Source organism: Ceratotherium simum, chromosome 12, assembly GCF_057802395.1.
Source record: "Ceratotherium simum simum isolate JZ-2026a chromosome 12, ASM5780239v1, whole genome shotgun sequence".
Lineage (NCBI taxonomy): Eukaryota > Metazoa > Chordata > Mammalia > Perissodactyla > Rhinocerotidae > Ceratotherium > Ceratotherium simum.
In genome coordinates this window covers 66,383,906-66,401,825 of record NC_141911.1, presented here as the reverse complement: position 1 = coordinate 66,401,825, position 17,920 = coordinate 66,383,906, and the positions used below count along the sequence as shown (strand labels likewise).

Here is a 17,920-nt window from a genome sequence, read left to right as displayed (position 1 = left end):
TAAAAAAGAGAAATTGAGACCTGGAGAAGCTCTCTTGCCCCCAAATTTCTCATAGTAATACAGGTGGAACCTGATCAAGAACTCAAGGGTCCTACCTTCTACCTTTTGGTCCAGTGCCCCTCATATTTCCTGGTCTGTGTACTCAAGCAGAGGGAGGAGATTAAAGTTTGTTATCTTTTCTGTAGAGCTGATTGGCTCTCATTGGAATCTACTGAATTGGCTCTTCTGCTATAGATGCACTCTGTGAGCCTCTGTTGTCTCCTGGATACAGTTAATCATGGCTTGATTTTGTCCCTGCTCCCTCTTCAGCCTAAACCACACGAACTGTGAACAGTTTCTAATGTTGTTTTGTGTTCCTTTGCTTTTGCTCCTGTTCTACTGTCTGTGAGGCCGTCCCTGCAACCACTCACTCAGATAGAATTGCTTCCTCACTGTCCTTTGAACTTTTAGTTTCAACATCTTTAAATTGCACTTACTTGTTTTTTGTTTGGTTTTCTCTTCTAGAGTGCAAGTTGCTTGAGGATAGGGACCACACTATATTTGTCTGAGTTTCCTTACTGCTCAGAATACTACTTGGCACATTTCAATAAATGTTTTTTAAGTGAGTGACCTTTAAAATAATTATAACTGTATTTCTTTTTTAAACATGTTTAGTTTATATTGGCTTTCCTTCTCATTTATCTGAACCATTGTGTCATTGAAAACGATCTGGTCAAATGAAATAAACATTTCATTCGCATGTGTGTCCTTGTCTTGACTTTTCCCTCAGCATACCGCAAATAACCAAATTCAATAAAACAAAAAATATTCAAACCTAATCAAAGATGAAAATATAAAGCAGTTTTAACTATTAATTTAAGAGAAGAGATCCAGTTGCCACCCTGACGTTCTTTTTTTTTTTAATTGAGGTCATAATAGTTTATAACATTGTGAGATGTCAGTTGTACATTATTATTTGTCAGTCACCATATAAATGTGCCCCTTCACCCCTTGTGCCCACCCCTCAACCCCCTTCCCCTCTGGTAACCACTAAATTGTTCTCTTTGTCCGTGTGTTAGTTTATCTTCCACACATGAGTGAAATCATGTGGTGTTTGTCTTTCTCTATCTGGCTTATTTCACTTAACATAATACCCTCCAGGTCCATCCACGTTGTTGCGAATGGGATGATTTTGTCTTTTTATATGGCTGAGTAGTATTCCATTATGTATATATGATATATGTGTATATATATATATATCTCACATATTCTTTATCCAATCATCTGTTGAGTGACACTTGGGTTTCTTTCACTTCTTGGCTATTGTGAATAATGGTGCAAGGGACATAGCCACCCTAACATTCTTAATGTCTTGCTTCTGGCAGATGCAGTTCTAGCTAACCTGGCTGTGGTCCTTTGTAACTTGAGAGAATGGTGAACGTGCCACATGGTTTAGCTGGGCTTTGAGATGATCTCTAGAGTAAAACAGTCAATGTTGCTCTCCTGAGGAAGAGATTTATGAAAGTGGAATTGGTTTTGTTTCTTAAAACAATCTATCATTTCACAGTTAACCTCTAGTGGTGATATTTTCCATTGTTATTCTTTATCACTAGAAGACTTTAAAAATCAGGGATAGTAAAATAAAGTATGAAAGCTCTCTGAAGCCTTTTAAGTTGTTTGATGGGAAAACAGTTTTGTTTGTCAAGCGCACAGTCTGGTATGCCTCCTTCCCATATAGTTTTAAGAATGTATACTCAATATAATGGATATAGACTCTACTATCTTATAAGACTTGGACTCCAATCAAAGTGAAAGGTCACTTTCTAAATTGAGCCATGACCAATTTGTATATGATTATGAATTGTGAGTGACTAAGCTACTCACAATTTCATGACTTATATACTCTTACATGTTTAAGCCTGGAATTATCATAAGTACTGTATGCAAAGCCATTAGAATCCCTTCGAATGGAAGGCAAGAAATCCTGCTACTTGGAAAAAAATCTGTTATATTTGTAGCTGGCTTGGCCTGCCTACTTGTTTTCCTTAATCTGTGCCCAGTCACCTGTTGATTAGGGGGCGAGTGACTCATTGATTTTGCTTTTCTCTTTTTACACCTTTGTCCGTGTAGGATTGTATTTGGAATCATGCTCTCTACAACAGGAAGGCAAAGGGAGATGTGAAAGAAGGTGATACCAAGGATGTTCTGGAGAGGAAATAGCAGAGATGGGGAGGGGGAGGATGGGCAGAGGAAAAAGACACAGGAAAGCTCATTAGGTACAGTGTGATAACCTTGACATTGATCCATTATCAATGTATTGACAGTATAAACAAAATTATATGGTGACATTTTAATCTACAAAATACATAAACAAATTATTTTCAAGCCCTTCAAAGGCATTTCTTAAAAAATATATATTATTCTTAACAGACTTCAGAAATCTATTATTTTGTATATTTTTTAAAAGTTGACCTTTTTAAAAAAAACTATAATATAGAGTTTTCACTAACTCAGGCGGTCTTTTCTTTTAATTAGTTCTGTTAATAAGGTTTTTACTCTGTATGTCTAACACCACTTACCACTTTACATTTTTAAACTCAGCATTAACTGATATCAGTGGGAAGCTCCCTTGCACATTGATTGGTTTTAATTTTGAAGGGCGTATACCTCTAAATAGTCATTAGTTCCTTCAAAGAACATGATTCCATTCCAGGATAACAGTCTTTGATGCCCAGCTAGAATGACTGGGCATTTTCTCCCAATTAATAAAGCTGGCTTCCATTTAACTGAATTAATTACCAATTCAACTATCTTGATCCTAGCAGCATGACATTAGGGACCATTTAGTAATAAAGTAATAAGAAGCTGAATATTTAATAGAAAGAAAGATCCATTTTTTAGTGTGAAAAATTTATTATCTTGGGGAAATGGTGTCAAGACAACATTCACAGTAACATTCTTAGCAGAATCTTGCCCTGCTCTTCTGCTATGAAATCAAGGTGTTCTGATGATATGACCCTAGGCAGAAATCACCTTCCCTTGAAGAAATTATTTAAATCACTTGTGGAGAATATGTAATTGTTGTTGGTTTAGGTTTCAAATAGTTTTACATGATAGGCGATAAGTGCTTTTAATGATGATGAAAAATTATTTATTATGAATAAGCAAAACTGGCCACTCATCTGTCAAGTCTCAGCTTAGATGTTATTTCTTTAAGGAAATTTTTTCCACCTATAATTAAATAAACTCAAGCATTACATTCTACACTTTTCCCCATAAAATAACTTGATCCCAGAAATTAGTACAGTGGCTGCATGGTCTAATGCTCAATAAATATTTGTTGAATAAATAATACATGAAAACCTATAAAACAAAAAAATTGCATATTTTATACTTACTTCGACTTGGATTTGCATAATCTGTATATTGCATCTAAATATGAAGCAAATGTGTACAATAATTCAGTTTCACTTGGTACAAGAATTCTTTACTTCCTATTTCTATAGGATTACATTTATTTTTAGATTTTGCAACAGCTATAAATTTTATTAATTTATTTAATAATTAATTTTATGCTACTGTTAATTATGAAATGCCATAATAATTAAAACTTAATTAATCATGTTTAATTTTAATGCATAATTTCTCCCTCCATTTTATCCATTGGATAAAACCAATTCAGCCTCAATTATTGAAACATACATGAAAATATTCCTGTGTTGTGGACAGTTGCTTCAGTTGAGAATATTATACAAGTGAGGAGAGAAAACAGGGTTCAAATATTCTGACTTAAAATACTTTGCATCTCATGAATATTATAAGGCAGAATGCCTTAGTAATTTATTCTTAGTTCCCTCTAAATTTTATACATTTAGTGTTCATTGTTATGTTTCTTGACAAAATATTATGTAAATTCTGCTATAAATGTTGAGCCATCTTTGTGAAACTGGTCCTGCTTAAAACTACAAAATCTGTCTGAGATTCACTTACGAAAGTGCGAACGTGTTCGGGCAGCCTGGGCACAGGCAGTCTGAGTTGCTCTCTAATACATACCCTCAGCCCCATCTGGAGAGGACAGCGTGTATCTCTTCTGCTTAGGTTCCATAGTCTGTCGTATGATCTAACCTAATGCAAACGGAGGGGGAAAATGAGGTCTTCAGCGGGGTGGCGATTCCCAAAAACAATACTTATCAGTGAAAAGGCAGCATGGATTTTTGGTGAATAGCTAGCTTCCTCTGCTATGGTAAGAGCATGACTATGATTGCTGTATTCAAGAACAACTGAAAATTGTCCTTAGAGTAATGGTATTGAACCTAAGGCTATTTTTAAATATAGAAACCACACTATTAAATCCATAATGGAGTAAGTTTAAGACTATTATTTTAGAACGAGAGATGTTATTTTTAAGTAAAGGAGTAAAAATCCCCCTTTCTATAGTTGAATTAAATAAAATTGCTAAGCAAGATGATAGTTTTATTTAGAAGGTATATACAACACATCATTTTGTGTTAAAATGATTATGACGTAAACATTCTGTGATACTAAAATAAATTTCTGTGATTAAGAATAGCTATGTCCTCATAGTACTTTACAAAGTATTTGTAAGTCCTTATGCCACTTGAGCCCATCAATGACCCTTTGAAAAAGATAGAGTAAGTATTATTAGCCCCCATTTTGGACAAGGAATATGAGACTCACAGAGTTTAAGTGACTAGCTTAAAATCCTTTGGATTTTAAGGGTTAGACAAGTGAGAACTACCATCCTGTAATGCTGTTTTCATTACCCACAATGACTGTATCTATCTGGACACTGGAAAGGACCATTATTTTAGATTTTTCAGTTCATACAATCTATAAAAATGACCACTGGTGCAGGTGATGTGTGAGTGAAGTAACCAAGGAGACTGAAATGACGGATGAGCATTGCTGGTTTATTCATTTTGCCAGTGCAGGCACATTTTGTGTATTGGCTTTTAAATATTTATAGAGTAGAATTCCAAGAGTGGACAGATATTAAGCTTTTTTCTTTTAATCCTCAAGGCAGAAGCCATCAAAACTGTAGCTCCAATGTATTTCTAAATGAACCCAGAGCTATTTCTACAATTTTTAAAGAATGCTTTTACTTAGTATAGTTGACTTTTCACCTTTTTATTCATTGCCTCTTTATTGAGTTTTTATTGCCCAGAATTGTTTGATATAGAGATAAAAGACTAAATTCCTCCAAGAAGATCACAGTCTCATGAGGGATAGACAGAGTAAGCAGAGACCTCTATAGTCTGATAAAGGCAAGGAGAGAAGGACATTCAGGGAGCCTTATCAGCCCCATGAGTAGAGTCTAGCTCAGCTTTGGGTGAGATACAGTGAGGTGCTATAGAAGGAGTTCCAGAGGAGGTGATGTTTGAATCAATTCTGGAAGGATGAGTAGGAGTTCAAGTGGACATGTAGTGCTTTTTAAAGTGTAAAATACAAAGTGTAGTTGCATTATAATTATTTGACTTAAAATTCGGAAATAATATTAAAATATAATGTACACATCTTGGCTTCAGAAAAGAAATTTAAAGGATTGCTCAGTAGAGAGTCATAAGCATTGGGAAAGAAAACCAATAAAAAAATAAGATGCTATAGTAGACATGCAATATGGTTAGATTCATAATTAACTTGAACTTGTTCTGTGCTTCCTCACTTATTGTGACCTATGTGTATTTCTAGTTTTGTAGGGTATACTCTTGGTTTTACTCTGTCTCTGTTCTGCCTCTGACTCTACCCCATTAAATCCATCCCTGCACCTGCTGTGATACACTTATCACGTGCATTTGTTTCCCCGTCGATTACTTATGTCCAGCCTTATTGTGTCAGCCCTTGTCTTTCATAGATTTCTGTGGCACTTACATTTCTGCAGGCTTTTTTAAATTCCCAGTGGCAATATTTATTGCTGACCTAGAAGTCACTTATGGCTGCAAATTGTGACTTTGCATATTAAAATCCTTTGGCAGATCAAAGAATGTTCAATCATGGAGAAGACAGACTTCAAAGACAAGTTTGTGAAAGTGTTTGGCTGTGGAGGGCCCTGGTAGGGGAGTGGCTGGCTCTGAGGAACTCAGTTGGGAACCCCCAGCACAGACTGAGATGGCAGCCTAGGAGGTTTAGGGGAAGGAAGAACTTTCCATCAGAGTTGTTAAGCACTAGAATCAGTCATTAGGGTTTTATAAAACCTTTATCTAATTTTCTTTTAAAAGAAATAGATTCTCATCTTCTGGAACAGTTTATTGGAAGTTCTGCATGAATGTAGAAGAGAAAGGGAGAGATGGAAAGAACAGAGGACCTAGCAAGATTGCTGTTAGCTTTGATACTGTATATTGTAAGTCAATTTACTTAGTTTTTTTCCTTTTATAAGACTCAAAAGCTGGTCCAATGTTATATATTTATTGATCATTGATCAGAAGATATGATAGAACTAATGTACTGTATTATATTTGATATAAACATAAAAACTGCCTCAGACACATTTAAGAACCACCATACTCTATTAATAAAGACCCTGAGCATACTTTGCCTGCCTTTGAAATGTGTCTCAGAAGTTGATAAAAGGCAGCTACATCTGCAAGATCCCCCCCCCCTTTTTTTTTTGTGAGGAAGATCAGCCCTGAGCTAACATCCGTGCTAATCCTCCTCTTTTTGCTGAGGAAGACCGGCTCTGAGCTAACATCTATTGCCAATCCTCCTCCTTTTCTTTTTCCCCCCAAAGGCCCAGTAGATAGTTGTATGTCATAGTTGCACGTCCTTCTAGTTGCTGTATGTGGGACGTGGACTCAGCATGGCCGGAGAAGCAGTGCGTCGGTGCGCGCCCGGGATCCGAACCCGGGCCACCAGCAGCGGAGCATGCACACTTAACCTCTAAGCCACGGGGCCGGCCCCCACTTTTTGTTTTTAAAAACTACTCTGTTTTTATTGAAAAATCAACACACTACAGTTAAAGAAAATTTGAAAACAGTTTTGATTGCTGTATTATATAACAAAGTCATCTTTATGTTCCATTCTTTGTTTCTATTCATAGACATTTTTCTGTAGTTGCAATTCAGTTTAACTCAAACATTCATCATTCATTTATTCAATAAATGTTGACTAGGTGCCTACTCGGTGGCAGGCCTTGTTCTAGGTGTGGGGGACACTGCTGTGAATGACACAAAGACCCTGCCTCTATGACGATTATATTCCAGGGGAGGTGGGGGGTTAGACAATGAACACATAAACCAACAGACTGATGCCACTGTCAGGTGGCAATACATCCTAGGAAGAAAACTAAAGCCCAGTAAGGGGATGGAGAGTGATGGGTGCCTGTTTAGACTCAGGCAGTGAAGGAAAAGAAGGCTTCTCTGAGGAGGTGATACTTGATCAGAGACCTGAGTGAAGCAAGGGAGTCCCCTCTGTGAGTATCAGGGTAAGTCCATTCTTGGCAGAGGAAACAGCCAGTCTACGGTGCCTGAGAAGGGAACTTGCTTGGCATCCTTGATGAGGAGCAGAGGGACCGGTAAGTGAGGCATAGGGAACAAGAAGGAGAATGGTCAGAGATAAGGTCAGAGGTCACCAGGGACCACATTGTAAGTGCTGCTGTGTCTGGCAGGTATATATTGAGTAATAGGAATACAGAAGTGACTAAGGCAGTCCTTAACTGCAAGAAGCTTATATTCAAATAGCACACAGATGTGTAAGCAAATAAATTACCATAAAATGTGTTAGGTGCCATTGTAAAGAAAGGAACAAAGCGGGGCCGGCCTGGTGGCGCAAGCAGTTAAGTGCGTGCGCTCCGCTGCGGCAGCCCGGGGTTCACCGGTTCGGATCCCGGGCGTGCACCGATGCACTGCTTGTCAGGCCATGCTGTGGCGGCATCCCATGTAAAGTAGAGGAAGATGGGCATGGATGTTAGCCCAGGGCCAGTCTTCCTCAGCAAAAAAAAAGGAGGATTGGCAGATGTTAGTGCAGGGCTGATCTCCTCACAAAAAAAAAAGCAACAAAGTGCAGTGGAGAGCATACCTAACCGCACCGGGGAGATGATGGTGCTGAAATGGAATTTGAAGGATGAATAGGAGTTTTCTGGGAAAAGAAAGGAGGAAAGGGCATTCTAGACACAGGGAGTAGCATGTGCCAAAGTCAAGGGGCAGTAGCACGTGCCAAAGTCAAGGGGCTGTGAAACGTCCTGGCATGTTTTAGGCTTGGCAAAATGTTTAATGAGATTAAGAAAAGAAAAGATATATGTTGAAAAGTCATGAGAGATGAGGCTGGAATATAGATTAGAACCAAATTTTAAAGGTCCCAAGTTAAAAAAATCTCTCAAACATTACGATAAAGTATTCCAGGCTGTTTTTCCTTTTTAATTTGAGTTATTTTATTTTACAGAAGTTTTAAAATTTTTATCCATTATATTAAACTCATTGTTTTTCTCTGATATTTCACCACTCCTTAAAAGGAGGGAAAATTGTTAACAAGCAATTAATAATATCAAAGGGAGATGAGTTATCCATTTCCTCAATGGAGGGAAACAGGGAGAATTTCCAAGACTACTTTAATTTTTAGTTTGGGGGAAAAAAATCAAGATCTCAAAGTTATATTATTTAATAATTATTTACTTTTTTAAAAATGATAGATTTCCCTCTTTCCTCATAGACGTTGATTTTCCACAAGTTCTAGAGATATAAATAACATACTTTTAATGACCATTTCTTGCTCAAGTAATATTACTTTTCAGATTTCACATTTTGAATGACTGTTATTATTCACCTATTGACTTGCATCTTGGTTGGATATTTTTAGAAATGAATTATAAATAAATTATAGATTCTGAATATAAATTTTCACAATGTATTATTTTAACCTCTGAACCTTAAAAGATTTCATTTCAAACTGATTTCATTGGGTAATATTTGTTTTGTTTATTTTTATATTTCATAATCATAAACTTAACTCTGCAATCCAGCTAGACTTGGAAAGAGATAGGAAAATGTGGACCCCAAAGAATAGCACCTAGAGCACAAAGGTTATAGGATATTGCCTGCCAGTGGGGATGGAGGGATGCTCTCCTGAGCTACAGAAGGACTGATTTGGTGGTTAAAGTAAAACGTAAGTCAAGTTTATTAGAGTTGTCCACAGTGGGCAATGGTGGGCTTCTTGCTGGTCTTGCCGTTCCTGGAGCCGAAGCTCTCCATGGCTTTCACAACGTTCGTATCCTCTTTCACCTTGCCAAGACCACTTACTTGCCATCAACCACTCATTCTTGGCAGTGCAGGTGAAAAACTGGGAACCATGTGTATTGAGTCCAGTATTTGCCACGGACAAGATGCCAGGAGCCGTATGCTTCAGGATGAAGTTCTCATCATCAAATTTCTCCCCACGGAAGGACTTGCCCCTAGTGCCATTGTGGCATGCGCAGTCACCACCCTGTCACATAAACCCCAGAAGAATTCTGTGAAAGCAGGAACCCTTATAACCAAACTCTTTCTCCTCAGTACTCAGAATGCAAAATGTTTCTGCTGTCTTTGAAAACTTGTCTGCAAACAGCTTGAAGTAGACATGACTCAGGAGCTAGCCCTTGACTGCATTGTTGAAGAACAGGGTGGGTTGACCTTGGCTGGGCAGCAGTGGCGTTGGTGGTGTCTACTAAAGCTCACTGGCACTCTTTTTGAAGGTTAAAGTGCTTCTAGAATTCCTAGAATAGCATTGTATGGTGTATGAGAAATCGGAATTAACTCATGTTTTTCACTGGATAGTTTTGAAGCTGATAAATTGCTATGTCAGCCATCCCTTGACACTCTTCATTAGAATTAGAAGTACTATGGTGAAGTAATGTCTTGGGAACTGTGGGCTGTGTAGAATTGGAGCTCAGAGACTCTGGGGTTCTCCAGGGGAGCAGGCAGTGCTCTGAGAGGCACGACTGGGTCACCGGGAGTTTTTCACAGGCGCCTCTCTGGCTGTGCGAGAGGGCCTTTTGTTAGTGGCTGGCAATGGTCACAGTTCTTTTAGGAATGGGCAGGGGGACAAGCTGAACAGATAGCACTAGTGTTTTAGAATATGCATGTCCAGTGCACAAAACATTAGCATCATCCTTAATTTTCAAACATAATTCTAAAGTGGAAGTGTTGACCTGTATAAAGTGGAGATTGTTAGAGCACACCATCATCAACAGTTGGCCTCACGTCTAAACGCATGATCGTAGTCTTGTTTTAATGGGCTTTATGTAACAAAGCTTGAAAACCTCGGAATGTTAATCTTTAACAAAATGTTATTTAGAAAAGAAGAACATTTTATGTCTCCAAAAGACAATGAAACAGAAGCCAAATGACCTGAGCTGGGAAAGAAACAAACATTTATTTGCATGTGGGCCTTTACACAACAGTTCATTTAACTGCCACAATTGTTACAGAGGCATAATTAGCATCATATTTTATAGGTGAGGAAAGTGAGGCTCAGAAAAGTTGCAAGACTAGATCATGAACTGGGATCCAGGCCTTTCTAGCTCTAACGTCCATGGTTTCACCTGTCATGAGTCCCAGTTCTGCTTAAAAACATCGTTTGATCTTTCTGTGTCATAGTTCTGCTCTAGTTAGTTATTGCAGCATAACAAACCACTCCAACACTTAATGGTTCAAAATAAAACAACCATTTAAATTCTCTCAACTCCAGTAGGCTCGATCGGCTTTCTTAAGTGGTGGTCTCTGGGCAGCTTTCCAAGAAGGTGAAAATGAAAGTTGCAAAGTGTCTTAAGACCTAGGCTCTAGAAGTCCACGGTGCCATGCCACCACATGCTAGTTGTCAAAGCAAGAATCAAGGCCAGCCCAGATTCAATGGGTGGAAAATAAATTTTCTCTCTTGACGGGAGGAGCTGCAGACATTCGATGACCATATTTAATTGGCCAGTATTCTTTTCTGTTTTTAATTTTTAATATATTGTATTATGTTGCATTATTACCAAAGCACTGAAGAATGTTAGAAAATGAAGCTTTAGATTCTTAAATATGTCTCCTAGTTTTGTCCTACTTTACCATTGTGAAGGAGAAATTTGAAAGGATATAAGGAGCACGAAGATATCTTGAAAACCTATAAATAGAGCCCTTTGTAATCCAAGGTATTATTACGATTTATAGAAGATGCTAGGATTTACAGTTGAAAGGAGCTTTTAATAGATTAAAAGTAGATGGAAAAGGATATGACATGTAATCTCTAGTTCATAGGGCGTAAGAATTTTCTTCTAGACTTACAGAAGCATTAATGGTTTTCTGAAATACAATAAAATGTGATACTTTTAATTAAGTGTTTTGTTGTTTGTGGGTATAAAATCAAGCAATGAGTAAAAGTCATGCGAAGTGAAAGTCTTGCCATCCTTTGGACAATTAATAGTATTAGATTGAGATACCCTCACACCAAGAAGTCTGTGGAATCATATCATGGATGTGGAATGGTCCTGGCTGATGCAAAAATGCCTGCTAACTCTAAAGCCTTTCCCAAGGAATGAGATTCCTTAGTTAAATCCTCTCTTTCTAAAAGTTATTCTAACCTTCAGTATGACTTTCATAAAAATACCGAATCATTGATAAGCTACCATTTTATGTAACAAGTTATTACTTTTGACTCCTTCTCCTTCTAAAATCTAATTTTCTTTTGCATCTCAAAATATTATTGCAGTATGCTAAAATGAGTTCTAAAATGGAAAATCTAAATGGTGCTACAAAAAAGATATCCTCCCAGGATTTCTTTTCTAAGGGAAGGTTTGGTGAAAATGGGGGGCTTTATTTAGGAAGAAGTTCTTTAAAGTTAACCCTGAGTGATCTGTTCTTAAATGGCTCCTGTAACTGAAACTGTAAGGATTTAAAGCTTCCTTCTGTGGCTTTTCGTTGTTTTTGGGGGTTGTTTTTATATATGTTTGTCTGCTCAAATTGCATCCTCTACCATAAAATCTGGGGATTAGAAAATCATGGCCCAAGCCACAGGCATCTTCTATTTAGCTCACATAATATTTTAAAAATTGAGTTAGTTGCCAATATTTTAATATCAGAAGATTTTACATAAAAGTCTGGAAGTCCAGCTTCTCCATAAAAATTAGAATATCTGATAATATTGGGCCAGCATTCCCACTTGAACATAATGGTTTGAAGCTGAATAGAAGTTGCCCTCTTTAGATGGGGCATGTGCAACCTCACCTCACCTCCCCTCCCATACTTAAGATAATGTGCTAGGCATTTGAGTTTGAGACAGTGATAGAATTATGGCTGAAAGGATCCAAACACCCCTCTGATGTCTGATAATCAAAGAATTTGTGGGCTGCTACTGGACATATCAATGGTGCATCAGTGACAGAGTGTGGAGACTCTTAGCTATATGGGTGCAAAGAGAAAAGATGAACTTAAGAGTTCTGTCTGTTTCTTGATCAAGCTCTGAATAACAGTGATACGGATTCTGTCTTGGAAGCGTATCATAAAACCTGATTTTGGCAGTAATACTTTAGCACAGATTGCACCTGCTGCTTTTAAAATACAGCTCATCAGTCATCTTTAGTATCATATTGATATCCAAGCCAACACAGCCTGAAATTTTGATTTCTGTCAATATTCTTATAAAGCTACGAAGAATGGAGAAAAATAATTATAATTCCAAATTACCTTGAATTCTGAATTCAGGAATTCAGGCAAACCAAATAGTAGTCAAATCCTTTGATCAAATTTTGGGTTGGTTATATGGAACAACAAAAGACCCCGAATAGCCAAAGGAATCCTGAGAAAAAAGAACAAAGCTGGAGGTATCACACTCCCTGATTTCAAAATATATTACAAAGCTATAGTAACCAAATTTTGGGTTGGCACAGCCTTTACATATGTGATACTTGATTTATAGATTTTTAAAAAAATGTTATGAGTTCTGATGTGTGTCATTATTAAATTTTTCCCAGAATATAGTTATGATTTTCATACCAATTGACAATTTTAAGGTTGATTAAAAAGAAAAAGAGCCAGATGGCTGTAGTTCTAATTTCTGAAACAAAGATATGCAATGGATTAACATGGATAATTTTGAAAATATCAAAATTAGTTTTTAATAATAGTAGCTAACAATATTGAGTGCTTATTATCTGCCAATATTTTAAGTATTCCATGTTAACTAACTCATTTATCCCTATTAGATAGCCCCACTTTATAGATAAGAAAATTGAGACAGAGAGAGGGAATAGAATTTGTGTCAATTCGCAGAGAACAGGGTTGTGTCCTGGCGGCCTGATTCCAAAGTCTGGTCTTGATCACTCTGCTCTGCCACCCCTTGCTTGTCACTCTTCACAGCCTCCACTGAGTTTCACAAAGGCCTCTTTTCAGACATTGTGATGATGTGCACCAGTCTCAAGTTGACAGGGCTTTTGGAACATTCTGTATTAAACTTAAGGATTTACAATCACAGGTACTATCATGACAGATAAAGACAAAATTCATCAATATGAAGATTGGTGGAAAGGGTGGGTTTTCCTTATAAAATAAAATCATGTGGGGCCGGCCCCGTGGCTTAGAGGTTAAATGCGCATGCTCCGCTGCTGGCGGCCCGGGTTCACATCCCCGGCGCGCACCGATGCACTGCTTGTCCGGCCATGCTGAGGCGGTGTCCCACATACAGCAACTAGAAGGATGTGCAGCTATGACATACAACTATCTACTGGGGCTTTGGGGAGAAAAGGGGAAAAAAAAAAAAAAGGAGGAGGATTGGCATGGATGTTAGCTCAGGGCTGATCTTCCTCACAAAAGAAAATAAATAAGAAAAAAAATAATAATAAAATAAAATCATGTGTTTCCACTCTAAACATTGTTTTTCTCTTCTAAGATGGTTTGAATAGAGCCAGTGTACATTCTCAAAGTTATAAAAAAAAAATGTGGTAATGTGCAAAGAAGAAAATTAAGGTTAGAATACTTGGATTTATTTAGAGTGGCATCTGGCTACAGGATTACAATCCATGTGGTCGAAGTATACACTGTACACAATAGCAAAGCTATCAACAGCTCTTATCACGGTGCAGAACCGCCCTTACTCCTCACTGTGAGGGCTGGAGTTTAGTAAATATTAAGCTTAATAAATATAAGGAAGAAATAGTGAGAAGAAGTAACTTGATATATAGGCAGAAACAATGCATAAATCCTTGCTAATTAAAGTGTGTCCACAGACCAGGAGCCTGGGCACCACCTGGGAGCATCTCAGACGCCAGCCAGGGCTAGGGAATCAGAACCGATGTTTACATCAACAGTGGTTCACGTGCACACTCAAGTTTGAGAAGCACTGGGCTAAAGACAGTGGATTCTGCGAGAAATTAGTTGTGCGATCTTGAAGTCACTTGCTATACTCTGTATTTTAGTTTCCTCCATTCCTTGCCACTTAACTATATGTTGATTCTGGACAAGTTAATTCTGTAATCTTCATTTAGTTGCCTATAAAATAGAGGGAATAACGATATCTACCTCATACTATATAAAGGATTAAATACGGTAATAATTGTAAGGTATATAGAATATTGTCTGCATATAGTGTGTGGTTAATAAATGCTTGCAGTAGTTATTTTAGATATTCTTTCTCTGATGTACTATATTATCTTATTGATCACACAGCAAGTGGGATAATAAATTTCTCCCAAAATTTCCTGTACAGATATTTAATATGCTTTTTTTTTTTGCATTTTCAACTTTCCGAGGTAATGCAAAGCTGTTTTCTAAAGTGGTTGTACCAATATAGATATGTTTTTAAAAACTGAAAAGTTAAAAGAAACAATATTTTCCAAGAGTTAAAGAGCCCAGTGGAAAAAACACTGGAGTGGGGAGTAGACAGACTATATTCTAGTCTCAATTCTTTTGACCTTGAACTCATCATTTAACCTCTTTGGCTTTCATGCATATTATATAAGAATATACAGTGCTTTAAAATGCTTATGGTACTATTTTATAGATTTTATAGAACTGGCAAAACCCAATTATCATGCATATGTTATCTTAATCTATGAGAATTAGTGATAGGGAATTAGATGACTCTGCTGGTTTGTGGCAATATATTGGGTACTTTTAGAAGCTTCAGAAAACCTTTTACATTATTAAATGACTGTTTCAGCCACAAATATATGCCCTAATCGCCTATGTCTAATCTCAGATCCATTATTTCTATAAGAAATAATTTGCTATTTGGAAATCTGCTCAGTATGTAATAGTATCAACACATTTCTTAAAGCTTCGGATAAGAGCCTACTGTCCTCTCCTCTTGCTGCCTGCTTTTGTCCAGGCACCACCTGAGCACACTGGCTGGATCACTGCAGGAACTCAACGAATCTTCACTGAATCAAAGGCAGTAACTCCACCCGAATTGTCTGCTCTCCATTTGAAAATTAACTAAAATTTGTTGCTTCCCTTTTTTGGTAGTAGAGTTTATAGCAAAATATCAACTCTATGATGACCAAGAACCTAAGTGTTTGGTGTTCACCATAATTCTTCTTTCCCTGAAAATCTGTCTCGGATTCATAATTAACTCAGCCAGTGTTTGTGTTGGACGAGAGTGTATTATGAAACTTTTATAAATGAATAGAACTCGTGAACCTTCCTTAGTTTGCTGCCTTTGTTTCTCTTTGTCAATCACTGATGATAAATTTTCCTGGTTGAACATGTGGCCAAAGCATTGAATAAATATTTAAATTGAAGTGGATGCTGAAGTGAATGCAAATTAAGTTAGGTCATTTTTTCTGCTTATTTTACTATATCTGCAAGTCATGTCCCATTGAGGTGCTCTGCGATTTAAAAAAAAAAAGCAGTTTCCTAAAAACCAGAGGAATGCTGTTGTGCTTCATCAGATTCATAAATAAATAAAGACTTTTCTTATCAACACATCTCTGAGACAAAGACTTTAAGTCATTAGAGAAGAGACAGTCTTGAGGGAACTATGTTTATATAAAGTTTAAAAATTTGGACATTTATCTGAAGGAAGATCTTTGATTATGGATTCAAAATAATTACACCAGCAGGGAGGGACCGGAAAGAACTGACTGCCGTGAAGAGGTGTGTGGATTTTGTACGTATATAAGTTAAAGCTGCAGGAGATTTCAGTTATCTTCTTTTTATTAGCAGTTTTAAAGATATAATTGACATAGATATTTAGTGTGCATATTTAGTGTAGTGTACAATTTGACAAGTTTTGACAGGTATAAACCATAAAGCCATCACCACAATCAAGATAATCAACATATTTCGTTATCTTAGGTTTGATAGAGGTGTTTAATTGAAATATCAGAACCAGATTCCATCTCTTCTCCAGCAAAAGTTTTACTATTATGTTGAATTTTAAAATTAAAATCAGATGTGTATACATTTATTTGTGTGTAGTCAGAAAGCGTTGTTTTTGTAACTCTAGTTCTATTTTTTTAAAATTTAGGGTGTGGCTGGAATTCATACTGTAGCTTGACTGGCCTCCAGTGGTGTCTCTGAAGAACAACATCACTGTAGATTCAAAGCACACAGGGTGAAATTTAGAGAAGAGCAGTTACACGTCGGCTCAGATCATGCATCAGGCGCTAATTGGCAGGGCTGGTGAAATGGAGTATCAGGTCCTCCGTAACGGGAGGTGGGCCCTGCCTCCCTCTAACCTTGGGATTCCCCAATATGGAAAAACTGTTCTGATGCTGGCTGATGCTTTCATGCAATTGTGGCTCAGGTCTTCTTCACAGAGGCAGGTTTACACGGATTTTCATTTTCTGAGAGCAGAGACTTACTTCTCTCTGCCTGTCTTCTCTCTGCTGTGTTGATACTTCTTCAAGATTTATATCTTTATGATATTATGTTTTTCCATTTGTGCCTTTTTTCTTGCAGCTTCTAATTTTGGTTAAATTCTCCAAGAACTCTGAAATTGTACCTATATAGGTGAAAATTAAGGATCCACGTAACAATGGCACTGTTAATTTGAAGCCATTTTAAGGACGAGTGTGGGTAACAGGGAGGTTTGCCCATGAATAGTATCGGGCACGAAGACAGGAATTATTCAGATCTTGAACTGCTATATTTGGCATGTCCTTTCTTGTTATTATTTCTCTCTATTATTCTATTGTCCACAGCAGTAGAAGAGAGGAACTATAAATAAGATGATGGAGACCAGGGAAAGAGTCAAGTTTAGAATAAGTGAAGCAGATATTATGTTTTTCTGATTATAAGTATGTTAATAATTCTTCTATAGACAATCAAATTCTTCAGCATAGGAAAAGGAGAACCTCAAATACTTGGATGTTCAAGTTCAGTTGTGAGTTAGACATCAGCATCTGTACCACCCCTAAATTTTTTCTCAGATTTTTCTGCTCACCTCCTCTGCACCACCACGACTACATACCTTTTCTCCTTCTGCTTTCCAGCCTGAGCCAAGAACTCTGGAATCTTTATCCTTTGTCTTACTTTCTCATCTAAGTACATTCATGCTGTACGTCTCACTGTCTGTGTGTGCTCATACTTATTTTCTTCTATTGTTTTTGTAAATGTGGGTTTGTAATAGTTAACTACAATTCAGACCTTGGTGGATGGAGACCACATCCAGATGGCCAAATTTTCTTAGGCCTCCCCAGCCATAGATACAAATGAAGTCAGTTTATAGTCACATGTCTTCTTTTATGACTGATATACCCATCTCAGCCTCCTGCAAAGCCTGCTTTCTTTGCTCTCATTCACCACTCTTGTATTTTGGGGGGTTCTCCAGGTGGGGTCTTACATGTGCTCGTAAACAAGTATGGTGAGCCATCTCATCGGCTGCCATAGGGTGTCTGAGCACATCCTCCCTTTTCTTCCATTGCTCACTGCTCTGTCCCCAGGCTCTGCTGAAGCACCAACGCCCTTGAGGTGCCAAAGGTACGTGTTGTCTGGTTGGAACTCGTTCCCCATTGTGCTCTGTTGAAGGGCGGCCTAAGTAG

The 17,920-nt window shown here is 37.5% G+C and overlaps 1 protein-coding gene and 1 pseudogene across 4 annotated transcripts in view; one reads left to right on the top strand and one right to left on the bottom strand.

The window, feature by feature from the left end:
• ANK2 (ankyrin 2) overlaps window positions 1-17,920 on the top strand; it is a 629,932-nt gene that overhangs the window by 336,850 nt on the left and 275,162 nt on the right. The window lies entirely within an intron of this gene.
• Window positions 9,108-9,420, bottom strand: LOC106801246 (peptidyl-prolyl cis-trans isomerase A pseudogene; annotated as a pseudogene).